Raw genomic sequence first — 18,170 nt, forward strand, 5'->3', positions numbered from 1 at the left:
TGTGATAATCTGAAGTTTGGTTTTCCCATGGGACAGTTGCATGTGTATAGCCTGGGAGAAAGATGGAAACTATAGTAACCCTTGAAAATATCCTAAATTCAGCAACAGTCAATTTTATATTAAACATTAAGAGAAGCAATGTGATGCTGAAGGGAAGCTTAAGCACCAGAATAAAATCATAAAAGTAAAGACTGGAAGGAGTCTTTTGCATGACATCCCATCCTTAACTCACAAGATAATGTCTCAACATATTATTCTTTTGCCTCTTCCTCCATTATGGAGGTCCCTATGTTATCTAGCCATAAGAGATTAAGGTCTATTTCCACCTGATGCTCCATATAACTCTCATTAGTGTGAGACTGGACTTTAAACCTTAGCTCTGGATTTTAAATTATGCTCAGAAAGTTGCTTCAGCATAATATGTGTGTGTGGTTAAATGTCTCTTTCTTGTACTAGCTGTTCCTTTAGAGTTGTTGCAGTTCATTGCATAAATATTTATCTATGGAATTTAAAAAAGAAAAAAATATATATATTTTAAGGCCAGAAAGGACCATTATGATAATCTAGTCTGACCTCCTGTATAACAGGCCATAACCCCTCCCAGTGATTCCTGCTGCAAAACACATATCCTAATCATAAAGTAATCCACTCCAATCCTAAATACGTACATGTGAGCAGAGGCCTTTCCCCAACTTGATCTCAGACACAGTCCACTCGATATGCAGAGGCCAAATTCACATAATAAAACTTAAAGTTCTGTTCAAACCTTCTCACCAGACTGCCCTCCTACAAGATCGATCCTTCCTTTCAGTCTGCTCATATTCTAGATCTTGCTGCAACAGGAAATGATCCTTTCAACCCACCCATACTTCTCCTGTAGCCATCATGTTTTTGTAGTAGCTCTGGATCATAGACTCGTAGAAGATTAGGGTTGGAAGAGACCTCAGGAGGTCATCTAGTCCAACCCGTTGCTCAAAGCAGGACCAACACCAACTAAATCATCCCAGCCAGGGCTTTGTCAAGCTGGGCCTTAAAACTCTAAGGATGGAGATTTCACCAAGGAGATTTTACCTTGCTAGGTAACCCATTCTAGCACTTCATCACCCTCCTAGCCAACTAGAGTTTCCTAATATCCGACCTAGACCTCCCCCACTGCAACTTGAGACCATTGCTCCTTGTTCTGTCATCTGCCGCTATTGAGAACAGCTGAGTCCCATCCTCTTTGGTACCCCCCTTCAGGTAGTTTGAAGGCTGCTATCAAATCTCCTCTCATTCTTCTCTTCTGCAGACTAAACTTGGATGTACAGCTGTTTTAGGACAGGAGTGGGTAGAGCAGCTAGATTTGGCCCAAAGTATATTTTCCAGCACCCTTAGTTCTATTACTTGGCAAAATCAAATAGAAGACTTCACTTATAGAAGATGTTAGTCATTTAGCTCTTCTGTTACTCTGTCTAGGTCCTTCCCAGGTCACTTGGGATATTGATTAAGAAAAAAAGCCCCTTGATTTTTATTTTAAAATTGTTTTTGTTACTGTATCAGAGCAAGTGCTATCAATCTGTCAAACCTGTTTAGTAACAACCTACTTGGATCAGCTACAGAGATTTCCTCTGCTGCACAGATTTCCAGTGTGAGAAAAGGGAAGGGGAGGGAGAAGGCTTCGCTCTGCTGTTGTCACGAGCACAGCCTCCTTTAGGACAAATTGATTTAATATGTACAGTATTAACATGGTACTCATCTTGGAAATATTTAACTCTCTACAGAGAGCCTGGTAATATCTGAAAACGTGTAATTATAGCGCAGCATATGCAAACATCTCATGTGTCCCCACTGCACTGCTAGGTATACTTTCCAGAGGAAAAATGCCTTTACTGTTTGCAAAGAATTCCAGGTTTTTTTTAGAGGACCTAGATTACACTGGCTTGGCACAGATTAGTGGAACATGTTAAAATTGTATGCAGAAAATAGCGTTAATGTACAGCAAGAGCTAAATGATAGTTTTCCTGGAGATGAAATAAGAGTTCTGTTAGTATTTGCAGGTTCAGCAAATGAAAATATTTTGAATCCAGGTTTTGTCAGCTCTGGCAGCTAATTAAAAACCACCTCTCTGGGTATAGCCGTTTAAATAGTTTGGGTTTTTTTTTCCCCTTAGCACTGTCAGCTTCAAATAGTAATTTACAGCCAAATTCTCCTAGCAGATGTTGTTTTCTGCATCTAAGAAGATGTACCTGTGGAGGAGATCTAATGGGACTCAGTTCTAGTACAAGTGTTTAATTACTCTCGCTTTCAAAGTGATGAGTTGGCTGATTAAGTTAAGGAGGATGGAAGGGGGGAAATGGAAGAACAAGGGGGCAGATTTTTAAAAGTATGCAGGTAAGTACCTGGTTGGATTTTCAAAATTGCACAGGCGTCTAACTCTTGGGCACCTAAATACCCCTAAAAGTCTGGCCTCAGAAGCTTTAATCCTTCCTTGAAAAGGCTGGGGATATCAGTGTAAACTCTGCTGACAGAGCATCCGCTGGTGGGAGGAGAAGGCATTTCAGTTCAGATGTTCACAGCTAATAGCGCATCTGGTGAAGATGCGCTATGCCAACGGAGAGCGCTCTCCCATTGGCATAATTACTCCACCTCTGTGAGAGGCAGAAGCGATGTAGGTGAGAGTGTAAACAGCGCTTAGGTCATTGTAACTTGTGTTGCTCAGAGGGGTGGCTTTTTCACACTCCTGAGCAACATAAGTTACATCAACTTAAGCAGTAGTGTAGACCAGCCCTGAAAAAAGTTTTAGAACCCTCCCTTGGCTCATCACTCTGCACTTTTGGTGATTTGTTTTGTTGTGGTTTTTTTGAAAATTCAGGTTCTTAGTATCCTTAAGAACAATGACTAATATTCCTTATAATTTATAAGGATGCATATATAAGTTTGCAGGGCTTGCTTAGGGCATCCTTTCAATGTGGCTTTATAGAGAAAATGCCAGTAACTAATCCGTCACTGAGCTATTGAAAAATAGGGTTGTATCTCAGCCTACCCTTATCTGTACCCTGTGTGTTCAAAATATTTTGCCTAAGAGAGGTCTCAAGGTAAAATTGAGATCCACGCAGAAGGCATCTGGTAGGAAGAGTTTAACATTCATTTTTATTCTAGTTTTAGACCTTGTTGTCTCAAAGGTAACTAGTTTAGTTAGGCAAGATGCTTTGAGCTTACTTTTCAAGCATACTCTCCCACACTGCATGTAAAGTTGCAGGCTATTATACAAAACTCGATGGTGGAGCAGCACTTAAGCATATTTTTGTTTTCTGATTAGTGCTATGGTTTAAGATTTTAAGAGGAGAAAATAGGTTAACATTCTGGCATGAATTGTTTATAGAAATGAGAAAGAAACATAATACATGCCTGATTTGCAGATCCGATTGACTTCAATGGGACTCTATGTGGGCATGAATTTACCTGCACGAAACAGGTCTTACTAGTGAGTGTTAGATTGTAAGCTACTTGGAGCAGAGACTCTGTCTATTCTGTTTTCTACGGCACATAGGTTAGAAGTATGTAGTAATATACAGTAAAGAAAGTAAACAGAAATCTCTTTTTATGCATAGGAAACCTTACATTTCTGTCCTGTACAATACTGTTAGTTTTTTCCTTTTAAACCTCATCTGTCTTTGTTGAGCCTAAGTCTCATTCCATGTGTTTTTCAATTTACTTTGGTGGAGTTGGTCTTGATTTAGGAGATCAGAATGAAGCCTGTTCTGTTATTCTTCTTCCAGCCCATAGAGGACATTTTAGAGAACCCCAGTTGTAACAGAGGATCACAATCAGAGGTGAAGTGTAAACGTGTCAAGAAGGTATCCTGCACAGCGCACTTAGGGTATGTCTTCACTACTGGCCGGATTGGCAGGTAGCGATTGATCGAGCAGGGATTCATTTATCGCTTCTAATCTAGATGCAATAAATTGATCCCCGAGCGCTCTCCCGTCGACTCCTGTACTCCAGCTTGGCAAGAGGCACAGGCAGAGTTGACGGGGGAGTGGCAGCAGTCGACTCACCGTGATGAAGACACCATGGTAAGTCGATCTAAGTACATGAACTTCAGCTACGTTATTCACGTTATTACATTATTATAGTTGCGTAACTTAGATTGATCTCCCCCTCCCTGCCGCCAGTGTAGACCCGGCCCATGTTCATAAAACTTTGTGGGATGACAACTCAAGAGTCAGCATCTTGCAGCCCATATTTGGGAACCACTGAATCATGCCAACCTTTCTTTGCCCATGGATCGAGGGAAGAAATCTGTTAATGGGGTCTTTGCTCCTTCATTATACAGGATACTAAAAAGTGCTACATGCATGCCTCCAAAAATCAGATGTTAGCAGACTCTCTTTGCACTGTATTTATACCTCTAAGCACAATTCTGTTGTCATTATCTGGAAACAAAGCTGATGCTGCCTCCAAGATGATAGTTGAGCTTCCCCTTTCTAATGTCACTGTTGTGTTTTTATGTATGTATTTTCTGATTTAATTCTTTTTGTTATTTTGCATTTAATTTTGTGCTGCACTAAGTGTGCCTTGGTGGAATGAATGAAGCTGTTCAAATATAATAATTATTAGCAGCAATAATCAAAGGACCAGTATCATGCATGGAGGAATAATAGAAACATACAGCCTGATCCAGCTCCTACTGAAGTCATTCAAAAGACTCTGGTTGACTTAACTGGTATTGGATCCAGTCCCTTAAAGTCCACGTTGTGGTGACTCTTCTGTCCTGGAAAAGGGACATTATTGATATTTTCACCATATATATAGGGAAGGAGGTGAACTCTGAAGGGAGTACTTAATGTTGACATTGAGGCACTCAAAAGAAGCTGTTTGTGGGATACCAAGATGGAAGGGGGAGCTACTTGGTGTAAGGGTTCCATCGGTCCATTTGTGTCGTGGGCTCACTTCTGTGTTCCAAAGGTCTGCCACAGAATTCTGAGACTTGATTCCTTTGGTGGGATATGAGTAACATACAATAACTTCTCTGTGAGGTGATATGACAGGGAGAGGATTACTTTCTGTTGATACCTTTTCTTTAAAGTGAAATGAAATCCTATTGTTTTCCTTTTTGTTAGTAAAAATCTAAAATCCTCCCTCTGTTTACCCCATGCCAGATAAGGACAATTAAACAGCTGGTTCTAATAAAATGACCAAAATGAACCTTTCCTTAAAGCTCAAATTAATCTGAACCTTTGTTGATGTTAAGAAAATTCAATTATTATTATTTAATTACTGATCTTTGTTTCATCTTCTTGGTTTTGTCTGGGTCTGGAAACAGAAATAACAAAACTCCCCCGAAGAAACTATTACCATATATGAATAGAGTACCTCTACACTGCTCGACATATCTCTCAAATAGGTCTCATCTTATGTCCCAAGTCTTTCCTATAGTCACACAACTGTGTCTTACTTTCTTTTATGGCTGATATTTACTTGCATCACACATAGAGAATCATATATGTGATGTTATAGCACGAGTCATGTATACTAAAGAAAAGAATTCTACATCATTTTAACTTTCCTGTGTATGTATTTGTGTATGTATCTGTTGCTCACTTGAAGTCTTTGTCACCATTGTGTCCCACCTCTGGGCTTTGGCAGATGGTAGGTGTGCTCCTGAAAACCAGCAAGTAGTATAATCTGTTTGGAGAGCCTGTTGTCAGCTGTTTTCCAACCCACTCTCTAGCCCAAAGAGGTTTGGTTAAATTTCAGGCACGCTTTGAAAAACACCAGAATTTTGGCTGCTTGTCTGATCCACTCCCTTTGAGGTTACCCCAACATTCACGTGGGGATTTATGAAACAAGGCACCCAGAAGCCTTTGCAAGCTCTGTTGTTTGAAATGTTGCCTGGGGTTGACACATGTATCCACTTGTTTCTTTGGACTTTATAGTAATTCAGGCTTTTAAACAATGAACATGTTTTTATTTTCCGCTCTGCAACCTGCCACTTGTGGTCTGCTAACTCTAAAGTTCAAAGCCTGCTTTTTTCTTTTGTCTCTCTTGTGTTTTCTGTGATACACAGAGGATTAGAAGAGAGAGGGAATGATTGTGTGTAGTGAAGAAAAGGATACTGGAAAAATGTGAAGAGAAAAATAAAAGGGAAACTGTGAGTGGAAGGTGAAAGGAAAAGGAGGAAAAGAATAAAGAATGACATACTCAAAGACTCCTGCTGAAGAGGTTGTGTCAGCATTTACCATCGTATAAGGGACAAAGGGAGACTGGAAAAAAACATATTTTGTTTCAGTTGTTGCTCAATATTAGTTGTTTTAAAATAGTTATGAGGATGTGAGGAATTTGAGATGCAGAGAGGTCATGAGGTAAAAATAAGCCCAAGGGGCTTAAAAGGGAAGTTATCTGAACAATATTTAAAATACCAAACTGTAATTAAGCTATAAGTGTAGAATTATCAGTGCAGTAATTGTGCTTGGTGGATTCTAAATTCCCATGAGGCCATTGGTAGGGCGTTTTCAGAGCTGTGCATCTAAATTCTAACATCATCACATTCCCACTCAGACAAAATGTGTTTAGTAGAATATAACTAAACATACAACCAGTTGTTGTTCAGTCCCACTTTTCCAGTTATAGTACATCATGTGTAACAATTATTAACAGTTTAAAGCAAGGATGACAGGAGATGGGCCAAGACTGCAAGGTCAAATTGAAATCCTCTCAAATGCTGGAGAGGTTTGCATTTGAAATTCCTTTTCCTACAGGTTCAGATCAGATCCCAAACTGAAATGGATTGGGCTCTTTTTTCTGATTCTGGCCCTGATGCAGCTGATTTGTGAGATTTCTGTAATATTGGGGCAAAATCAGCTTGTGTAATTTCAGTTCTCTTGAATGTAAACCTTAGCTATGACTCGATCTCAAACTGGACTGTAGTTTAATGTTAATCCAGATCTTGTCACAACTTCTCACCAACTAGTGCTCCATGATCTGTGCTGGCTGTCTATAGCTTTATGGCTGGAATTTAAGAGGTGAATTCCTGGCTCCATTAAAGCTAATGAGAATTTTGCTATTGACTTCACTGGAGCCAGGATTTTATGCCATTGTCCCATATCACTCTAAATGGCTTCAGACCTCCCTGCCTGAAAGACTGTCTTTCTGCTCATACCATCTTGCTGCAGTTGAGAGCCGCAGAGGTGCTTGAGCTGATCTCCCTAGCATAAAAGAGAGGGATTTGCTAGCAAGGTGTTTTGTGTCAGGACCCCTTTCCTTGGGGATGTGCTTCCCTCACTGTAGGCCCATAATAGGTCTACTGACCTTTCAGTGTACAGTGGAAAGTACATCGTTTTAGGCGGGCTGGAGAAGAATCAAATATTTTCACAGTTAATGCATAAATGAGGGAATTAATTTGATTTATTTTTCTTACCGCTTGGCTATATAATCTGGTCATACACTGTGGGGTTGTTTTATGTTTGGCCACACTGATCTATCATATTTTTACATATTGTCAGAGGCCCTTAGAGTAGATACATCTTGTCATTTTACAAATTCAAAGAAATGCATAATAAATAAACACACAACTGGCAAATATTCTTTAAAGGGAGAACTCTAATCTTTCCCAGAACTCACCACCAATCAGATGAGCATTTGCCTAGTGGGCCAGTCCTAATGCTGAGCAGGTTGACTGCTTTTTGTGGCGAGCATCTTGCCCTGTTTGGTCTGATCTTACATCAATAATGCTAAAAATATTTTGCATTTACGTGGTGCCTTTCATCCAGGAATCTTAAAGCACTTTGATGAGGTGCATAGGTATCGATAGGTATCATTCTCTCTCAAGGCACCAGTTTTATAATGGATTCACGTGTTTGGCTCCATGCTGCTACCGTGACAACTGTGGAGCTCATTAGCAAACATAAGAATTCAGAGTCATGAAGTAGGGCTAAAGCTGCCAATATGCACCAGAGCAGTGGAATGGCAATAGGGGAAGCTGGTTCTCTGGAATTCTAGCCTCTAAGCAGACTCCAAAACATCCTAGAAGCCCATTCTTAAGCCTGGTTGGGGTACTGTTTCCCATTTTCTGCTTGACTGCCAGCCTTCGCCACACCACAATTGAAGTCCAGAGAGGGAACAGCTCCATGCAAAATCTCAAGCAGGTCCACATAGGAGGAAGAGTCTAAACTGGCTGAACTTTAGGGATGAAATCTCACGTCCGTCCCTGCCACCAGCAACCCCAAAATCAGTGCGAGTTTTGCCATTGATTTCAATACAACCAGAATTTCACCCTACGTCTTTATTCAATGTTGTCAGCATCTCAGTGCTTGAGAACCACAGTTAATTCTATGATTGCAAGAAGATCTCATTACATATATATTAATTCTAAAGGGAGGTGAGGGTTTATAGTAACTCTGAAGTAGTGCTAATCAACTCTCAGGACTGAGCCCCTAACATGTAACCAGGTGTATAGGAAAGAGAAGATGTGGTGCCAAAGATGGATAAGTAGACAAAAGAAGGGATAATATAGAAAAGATGTAAATGTCTATCATTTAGCTGTCTCTAATAATATCTCTCTTTATGAAGAATCCCAAAGCACTTTACATATAGCCTGTACATATAGGAACCATTTCACTGCTGACATGCAGCTATCTCTGCAGTGGGACAGAGGAGCTGTTTTCAACAGTACACAGCTGTTCAAGAGAGAAAATGAAGACTCAAACTGGAGCTGCAGGGCAGTGTAAGTAGGCAACGGGAATTGGAATGTAGCCATAATACCCAGGTACAAGAACCCCTATTTTTCTGAAAATTGTCATGGGATCTGTATTGTCAAGAAGTGATTATGACCTTTCTTTTACATTTCAACTCTAGCACAGCACCTCTGGCCGCACGGTACCCTTTAATAATTTGTCAGGTTACTGGTTCAATCGGTACTAACACAGAGAGAAAAGTCAACCTACTGAATTGCCAGCACTACTTACTGCAGGAGTATGGGTTTTCCTTGAAAGTCTTCTAGCCCTGCTTATTGGAGAGATCTCTCAAGAGATTCCAACCCAGGTGGCTCAAAACAATTAGGTTTCTGTTCTTGAGGCAAACAAAGAATTCAACTGGCAACAATACAAAAAAAAAAAAAAGGTGTTGGGAGGGGGAGTAACACATTGTAAATGTGAGAGCAGAAAAAGAGAGAAGTGATCAAACTTAACAGATAATCTGTGTAGTGTAATGGAGGACAGTCTTGTTATACACAGGGAGCATTTAGATGGGTAAATTTAGTTCCTGTTGAGGATTGAAATCCTTATTGGAGAGTAAAGATTAGATGTAACAAGAGAACTGAGCAGGAAGTGCCCTGCCAAGTTCAGAGTGTTCAGCACCTTGCAAGATTTAGCTGTAAGTGATGTTGGATGGAGGGACATAATTTTTTGCTAAATTTAGTTTGAATTGCATGCAAATCTCTGGCCAAATCGAAAGCGTTCATTAGCTTTTAATATTATGCCAAACAAAAAAGGATTGTTTTGCCTCTGCAGGCAGAAGGGTCACAATGTCAGGATTCAATATATGTTAAGAAGAAGAGTAATAATTATATTAAAATGTTTTTTATTCTGTGTATCTTCTGTTGTGATCAGATAAATTATAAATGTCATATTGTTTCTGTCTAAGTTTATGCTAGTTGTTAGACTGTTTGAATAGATGAAAGAGTCAGTTGGAGTTCAGCATGTCATGTGAGTCCCTCTAAGTAAATCCCCCTTGGTATGGTCCTCGACAAACACATGAAAGTGTAAAATCGAAAAATGAAGAAAGCAGCACAAATGTTCTACTTATTATTGTAGTTCGTATAAAAAATTAATAATTAAGGCTCCTAGATTGGCCACTGGCTGCATTCAAGTTAAGTACAGTGAGGCACTTCTGTATATGACTCAAATGCTCTTTTTCTTAGTGTTAATGGAAATCTGTGGCTCATGAATGAGAATACACAAGTAATTCTCGTAAATAAGCATCAGCTCTTCTGGTTACAGTTGTTTGGGATTTTGAGAAACCAAAGAGATGATTCAAGTCTCATAATTATCTAGTTCAGTGACAAGCATCCCTGGGGTGTGTGCTGAAAATCTAGTCTAAAAGGCCAACTTAGTTCATAAATCAGTCTACTTAAATCTTCCCCCCCCTCAAAAAAAAAAGGGGGAGCATTTCCCCAACTTCCTTATGGGATATAATCTCTGATTCCTACCAGTGATCTTTCTACAGTATTGTTTTTTCCCCAAGGAGCCAGGGTCATTAGCTCATCAAAAGACCTAGAGGAGGGTTGCGGTAGTAATAATGGATGGTAACTGATGTTATTTTTCTGGCTGTTTCTGGCGTCCATTTCTAGAGTTAGTGAGCACTGTTTCTAGGTTTCTAATAGAATAATTACTCTGGATCACTGCTGTGGCAATGTTCTGCTTTCTCCATATGTCTGAGTACTTGGAAATGGCTGGACTCCATCTCCTTGAGTTCTATTGTTTACATGTACTGTGATAATGTTGAGAACAGTCTCATTTTCAAGTTTCAAGTTTTCACTCCGTTCCAAGCTCAAGTATTTGCCCCTCTTATTAAGTACATTTATTATATGCCTTGGCTGAAACAACAGAAATGATTGCAAATGCTTTTGTCCAAAGATTAATTTATGGAGAGAGATTTGGTGTAATTAGCTGTTTTGTTGTTTCTTTCTTCAATAAGGTGATAATTCAGTTCTGACCATTTTTGGGTCTGCAAGTGGTTTTACTTTCTTTTCTTTGTTTATTAAGTGAGTCAAAGTTTTTTTTTAAAAAGTTCAGCGTGACTGGAGGAAAAAGCAGAAGACAGTGGAATGATGAGACAAAGGGAGGAGGAGTGCACTTCTGAGGGACTGCAAGAGGGCATAAGGCACTACTCAGCCTGTAACTCTGGCAGCATAGCCTACAAAGGGGTGAATGACAGAGTTTCACTCTGGGAGAAGTGTGGATAGAGGCCTGTTCCTTGGAAAGAGTGCCCACAGGTGAGACTATGGGAGAGATCACAGGTTCAGCTCACTCCCAAGCAGTACCGCAGCCTTAAATGTTGCTAGAGATTGTCCAGCCATAAAACATTTGCATTCAGTAAGCATTTTGTTTTGCTGTCAGGTTAAAGTTTGTGTAATTTTTTTTAATGTCTTATCTGTGAAGGTATATTTATTTAGGGTTTTCAGGAGTTGCTGTGTAACTTATGCACAGTACATTACTGCATGCTACCTGTTTGGTCTCTTTCTTACTTTTGTGATAGTAGAATAAAGTCCTCTCCTAGAGCAGGATGAATAACTGATTAGTTTGCTGGCAATTCTGAGCAATGAAAAGGAAACAACCAAAAGTTTTGGCTCAAACCAAAACCAAATTTTTTTGTGAATCAGAAAGTTTCAGTTTGGGTCAGACAAACTGTTTCGGTTGACCTAAAATGAAATATTTTGTTTCAATTTTAAGCCTTTTAAAATGTTTTTAAATTTTTAAAATCTAAAGGAAATTTTGAAATGAAAAAGTCATTTTTCAAATGGAAAAATGAAAATAATTCATTTAAAAACACATCACTACATATTTGTGAATTGTTTCAGTGTTGCTGAATTTGCATTTGTCACTGAAAAACATTTTGGTCAAAACCTTTAACCCAGCTCTATTCCCACATCACAGCTTAGTTGCCCATATTCTCCAAACCACAGTCACATTTACAGCATCCTTTTTGGCAGTAGTCATGTCCAGAAGATTTTGGGTAGGGTGACTTAGGAATCTTCTCAACTATACTTTTTCAAGACCAAAGTTGAGGCACCCAGGCTAGACAGTGTGGATAAACTTGATTGGCTGCTGCCTCTGTTGTATGTGTTTTGGTGATTAAATTATCTTTGGCCCGTAGCACAATCATTATAACCATTAAAATTTACCCCTTCACACAAATTTCCACTGCAGATTAGTGCAGGTCTAACAGCATAGTATTGTATTGCTATTGGTTCTCTGCTGTCCACTAAGTTTCAGTGCAGTCTCACCATTTGTTCTTCAATTTAAAATTGAAACTCTTGTTGGAGGTGAAAGTAAGCCAGTACGGGCTGGTACGGAGGACTGGTAAGAAAAGGAGACTGGCTAAAGGAGGGAGAAGCCTGCCCCCTGCATAAGAATAGTTTAAACTCAGCTGTTCCCTGAGTGGATCAGCCCTCGGGGTTAGGAGAGGTTTCTGGCATCCTTGTTAATTTCACTCACAGTAACTAGGGGGAGTGGGGAGGGTGTGTTTGACCATGGCAGGGGCAGTCCTTGTCTGCTCCCAGGATGAGGGGATCTCTCCAATACTAATATACACAACAAATATAAGTATTTCACTGCACAGCTTAAATCTAGAGCTAATAAAAGCAGGTGGAAGGGGAAAACTCACTGTCACATTGATTTCTCGTCTCCTCCCTCCCCCTCCTGCAGCCAGGCTGCAGACAAGGCTCTGCATTCCCCTGCCTCTCAGCAGGGGTTCTCTTCTAGGCTCTAGCTTGCTGTAGGGACACTGGCTGAGATGCCTGCTGCTGGTGCCTGCATAAGAACAGTGTGTGACCATGGCAGGGACAGTTCTTTTCTGCCCCCGGGATGAGGGGATCTCCTATACACAAAAAACACAGTCAAAATCAGGAACCATTTCCAAGTTCAAATCTATCCCATTCCCTCCCCAGCAGAGGATCATGGTTGTGATGTCCAAACTGCTTGCAGATCCCCTTTGAAATGTTACTGAACCATGCAGGGAACAGTTGAGTTTAAACTGTTCTTATGCAGGAAGCAGGCTTCTCCCTCCCTTAGCCAGTCTCCCTGCTGCAAGCTATAGGGTAGCCCCTGCAGCTGCTGCTCAGTGCCAGGCAAGGAGAAAGCATGGAGCCTAGTGTTCACAACCTGGCTGGAGGAGGAGGAAAGACACGGAGAAAAATGTGACAGTGAGTTTTCACTTTTTCAGACTTATTCCAATAGTAAAGTTTTGTTACAGACAGTACTGGTAGTAGTAATAGTAGCTTTATTTTCTCTATCCATGTCATGCAATGGGAGGGATCCATGAAGTACGTAGGATAGGTGGGTTGTTTGCGATTGGATCATATGGGTAAGAAATGTAAATTACTTTCGCCCCTGCCCAAACCCCAGGGCTCCCTGCCTCTGCAGCTGGTAGCTGCCTCTGCAGCTGGTAGCTCCGGGGGTGATTGAAAGGGCCAGGCTCCTAGCTTCAGCCAAATCCCTGAGCCCTTTAAATCCTGATTTAAAAGCCCTGGGATTTAAAGGCCCCACCTCTTCCAATAGAGGCCACGCCTCTTCCAGTTGAGGCCCTGCCCCTCCGCAGGACTCTGGAGTACCAGCAAGTCCTTTAAGTTACTTTAACCCCTGGGAGCAGCCCCATTAAGCTACGTAGGGGGTCAGTAAAAGCGATCAACAAATCAGTGGCAGCTTGCTATTTACAGGATGGAAGCTTTAATTTAATATATTCATGGTAATGGGAGGTGGAAAAGCCCTGTTTAGTCATCTGGCCCATTCCGTCCCAGTTTACTCTGTATCAGTAATATAATGTGTGAGCCTGGTGCTCAGCTGTTATCTTGTGTTTTGTGCAGTCATTTACACCTGCGCAAAGCAAGTGTCAGATGCTACCAGATCGCAATGTGATGGAGTTTTGTCCCCATTTTGCAGTGATGTAAATGAGAATACAAGGTGCAAGGCCGCAGAGTATCAGACCCTACAACCTCCCAAACCAGTGCAGAAAAGCCAGTTGGCAGCAGGCCTTCTCCTTGGTAGACCAATCTTTTAATAGAAAATTCAGTAATTCTTTTAAATCCTCAATTTGATGTAATCCCTTGATATAAATTGACAAGAAATATTTTATTGGTGTGTATAAGTTATAATGGGCTACACAGAATAAATGACCTTTCTCTTTCTGGCAACAAGTGGTCTTTTGCTGAAGTTGGCCTTATAATATATTTTCTAGTGATTTGTCAAATCTTCTTTTAAATATCCTGATTAATAGGACTTCCTCCACTTCTCTTGAGAAACAGTTCCACATGAGATGGGAATGGGTGCAGGTACCTCTAAGGATGGCTGCTTTCTTTCCCGTTACCCCTTCTCCAAATGCAGATTCTTCCTTACAATATTGTCCTATAGTCTCCAAATTTCCCTCATGTGCTTTTTATCAGGATTTCATTCAATTCTTATTGTTTTAGGACTATAACAACATTTATAGGACTATAACAGCATTTAAAAGAGAACTGGATAAATTCATGGTGGTTAAGTCCATAAATGGCTATTAGCCAGAATGGGTAAGGAATGGTGTCCCTAGCCTGTGTTTGTCAGAGGGTGGAGATGGATGGCAGGAGAGTGATCACTTGATCATTGCCTGTTAGGTTCACTCTCTCTGGAGCACCTGGCATTGGCCACTGTCGGTAGACAGATACTGGGCTAGATGGACCTTTGGTCTGACCCGGTACGGCTGTTCTTATGTTCTTATTGTTCAAACCTCTTTCTTATATACGTGTCTTGTTAATGACAGATTTATTCACTTTACAGTTATTGTCTGTTGCAGCCCATCCCTCATTTATTATTGGCCCTCTTTCCTCTCTTTTTTGTCTGATATGCAATATTTGTAGAAGCCTTTCTTACTCCCACTAATCCCTTTAGCTAGCATGAACACTTTCTGTTTTGTTTTTTTGGTTTTTTTTTGTTATCCTTATCTTTCCCTGCAAGTCTTAACTGATTCCATATATTCTTGTTTGGAGCCTTCTCTGTTTCCACTATAGCTATTTTTTTTTAAACCTTTCAGAGTAGTCCCTTGTGTAGCCCCACTGGCTGCTGCTTATTCCGTGATTTTTTTTTCTTTTTCACCAGGATTGCAGTAACTGCACTTCATTATTTAGTGCCTTTTCGGGTTCTCCAGCCTTCGGTTCCACATCGACTCTCAGGAATGTGTCTAGGTTTTTAAGGACCCAATTAGAAGCCCCGCCTCCCTGGAACTTCTTGTTTGCACATAACTAGTGATCAGGGATTGATTAAAATAAAATAACACCTGGATGCACCAAAGCTATGGGCTCTTTGATGTGCTTGTATAACCCATACACCTCCTGGGTGTGGTGTTCTGTTCCAGCTAGTGGCACTGAGACCACTTACAGAGAGAGATTAATGAGTTTCCTCTACAGCCTTAGCTAACAGCCAGTTGGCTTTGGCTTGTGTACTAAGCTCCAGAGGTCCCAAGTTTGATCCCACCCAATGACGGGGGTCTGGCGGCGTTACACGTGCATGTTTCTTCTCAGAGATGCATGAAAGGGTGGAATAACACAAAAATGCGCATATGTTTTTCACCTGTGTGTATGTGTATATACAAACGGACAATATATAACAATGCTGTGTCATCTGTCACCACATGTAACAATGCCCCTAGCTGGGAGGCATCTGCAGGGATTAATGACTCCATGACATCTGAATCTAAACTCATGAAACTCTTATAGCTGAGCTTAAACACTGGCAATGAAACCCTGGCTCCACTGAAGTCAATAACAGAACTCCCATGGATTTCAGTGGGGCCAGATTTTGCCCCAGCTTGGAGAGAGTAGCAGACTCCTAATCTCTATACATCTAGTCCCTAGAGGGAGGCTGTGTTGTTGTGGATTTTATAACAATTTCCTCGCTCGCTCGCTCTCCAATTCTTAAATACTGCATTTAAAACTCTTTTTTAAACCTTTCAGTATACATTAGCTGTACTATAATACATATATCATACCACTGGTAATTCTTACTGTTTCAGAATTGAATATTTTTTTAAGATATGCCAGTGACTCACAAAACTTTTGTTCCTGAAGCATACTATGTAAAAGTACAATGTTGAAATTCGAAATAATTATTTGGTATCTTTAAAAAAAAATGCAGTGTGCGATGGTTTGAAGACTGACCAAGTTCACCTGCATTGCGTAAACATTGTACAAGGAGCACTAGCAGCATTTGTTTCATTAAATTGATAGATTTCATGTGTCAGGGAGGACTTAAAGCATATAGATTTAAAAAAAATGGTTATAGCAGATATCTTCTGAAAAACAAGGGCGTCTATGATCCCATGGTCGGTTTGAGAACTGTACACAGTATATAGCATTGGTTTGGCTGGAATCCACCTAAGCTCGTACTGCAAATTAAGTAAGAGGTGAACATTTCACTGACCCATTGTGCTGAGTTATCCAGTATCCACCCACTGACAGAACAGTAAGAATATGAGAGATGTGAATGAGATGTGATGCTATGTCCAGACACTAGAGTATAGCTAAGCCCTAGAGCAATAGGGAGGAGCAGTTGGAAAACCAGGAAAAGCCTCCAGAAAGAGCATATGTCATGCTCAGGGGCCAGGCCCCGAAAGATTCGAAATGTCTTTCAAAAATCAGATTATTGCGTAAAGTGGATGAAAAGAGAAAGTGGATACTTGCCAATGTACTTGAATCTTTCAGCTAGTGGTTTTGTATCCATCTTCTATTGTAGGCTGAATGACAATTCTCAGTGCTTATCAGACCTTCAGAATAATGTGTCACTACTTCAGGGAGGGAAGGATACAGCTGGAGCTTCACGCTATAGGCTTCAGTATAATGGAAACAAAGTATCATAACTTGTGTTTTCTCCCATTCCCTTTTATTGTGAAAACCCAGTGACTTTTCTGGTTCTGTATAATGAAAGAGCTCCAATATTAAAACCTCATTGTCATGCCATTGTTCAAGTGGAGAATATAGCTCTACCAGGAACTTGACTGGGGGCATTTTGAGCTGAGATGCAGACTCTAACTTAGTGTTTCAAGGTATGGATAACCTCAAATGGTGAGCTGAAAATCTGAATAGCTTTTCTTGCATTGGAGGTACTTACCCCAGACGTGAAGGACTGGTCCAGGGAAGGACGCTTCCTGTGAATGTTGGTTTGGCCTACGATTTCTGGAATTGTGGTGCTGAACAGGAAAAAATGTATGAAGGGGCAGTGGAATGGGGTGAAGGCTTTATTACAGGGGGATTGCTATGTTGGGGTGCAATTTGTTATGGGCCTGGAAAGGCTGTATGGAAGGTAGCAATGCAGGTGGCATGTGGGGGAGATAATTCAAGCATGAATTATATAGCTGCAATCCAGGTGATTGGCTGGGAAGGAGGGAAGGAACTGTTAGCTGGCGATGATGGAAATTTATGGTGAGTGTAAATTCTAAGCATGAATAAAAAGGGGCAATATTCAGACTTTTAATAATAATTTTATTAAAAGTGACATAATTCATTAAATAACAGAATACGTTTACATCTCTAAATACGCAGCAGCTGTTCAACCCTGTCCAATACTATTCCTATAGGGAGTGGATATAGAAGAATGATGTATCAGCTTGCATGATAATGAACCTGCAGTCACTGGTCTGGATCGAGGCCCCTAGATCCATACACAAAGGGCACCTGCTGTGTACATTTCTCCCTTACCCATGGATGCTGAAGATGCCACTCTGTGGTCCCCGGGATGAAAACTGGGCCTGCAGGAGTGGGCAGAACAGAAGGATGTGAATTGTCCCATTCTAGCCCCACGTAAATGTAGTTTAAAAGTTAATACAACCTATGGCTGAGAGAGGCAAATTTGTTGGGGAACGAGATGTTGAACTGAACCTTGTAAGGGGATTTTACAACCAGCAGAAACTAAAAAAAATACTCGATGAGTGAAGCTTAGTTTAAAGGTGAAACTGTCTCAGTATGGGCCCATCCCTCATCCATCTTTGGGCTTGTGGAAGGAATGTATTTATCCACCTGCAAGGCTTGTAATATACAGTTATTAATGCCAAGCATTTATTGATATATCAATTAACGAGTCCATAATTGTTTCCTTTCTGTTGCTTTCTAAACAATTAACCTTTTCCTTTCCACAAGAAGCTGAGGTAATGTATCGATTGATTGGTAATCAGAATATTGTCCCCGCTAAAGTTAAGTACTTGGGAACCCCGTCACTCATTGGTAGTTGTTAGTGGAATTTGAGTGGCCACTGTTTCCATCCCTCCAGTTATAGAAAAGTGTTGTCTTCAAACTTTCTTCAGATGCAGGCACCTGATTGCCATGCTTCATTTGAGCTGTATATGTGCATCGAAAGATGGAATTTGGCACAAATATCTGACTCTGAGCACCTGATGAAACCATTTTAGTTTATTTTGCCTCACTGTGTATTAAATTAAAATGGTCATACGGA

The 18,170-nt window shown here is 40.6% G+C and overlaps 1 protein-coding gene across 3 annotated transcripts in view; it reads left to right on the forward strand.

Annotated features, from left to right (window-relative positions):
- The window catches only part of RBMS3 (RNA binding motif single stranded interacting protein 3), a 580,573-nt gene that overhangs the window by 296,180 nt on the left and 266,223 nt on the right, over positions 1-18,170 (forward strand). The window lies entirely within an intron of this gene.

This window comes from Gopherus evgoodei, chromosome 2, assembly GCF_007399415.2.
Source record: "Gopherus evgoodei ecotype Sinaloan lineage chromosome 2, rGopEvg1_v1.p, whole genome shotgun sequence".
Lineage (NCBI taxonomy): Eukaryota > Metazoa > Chordata > Testudines > Testudinidae > Gopherus > Gopherus evgoodei.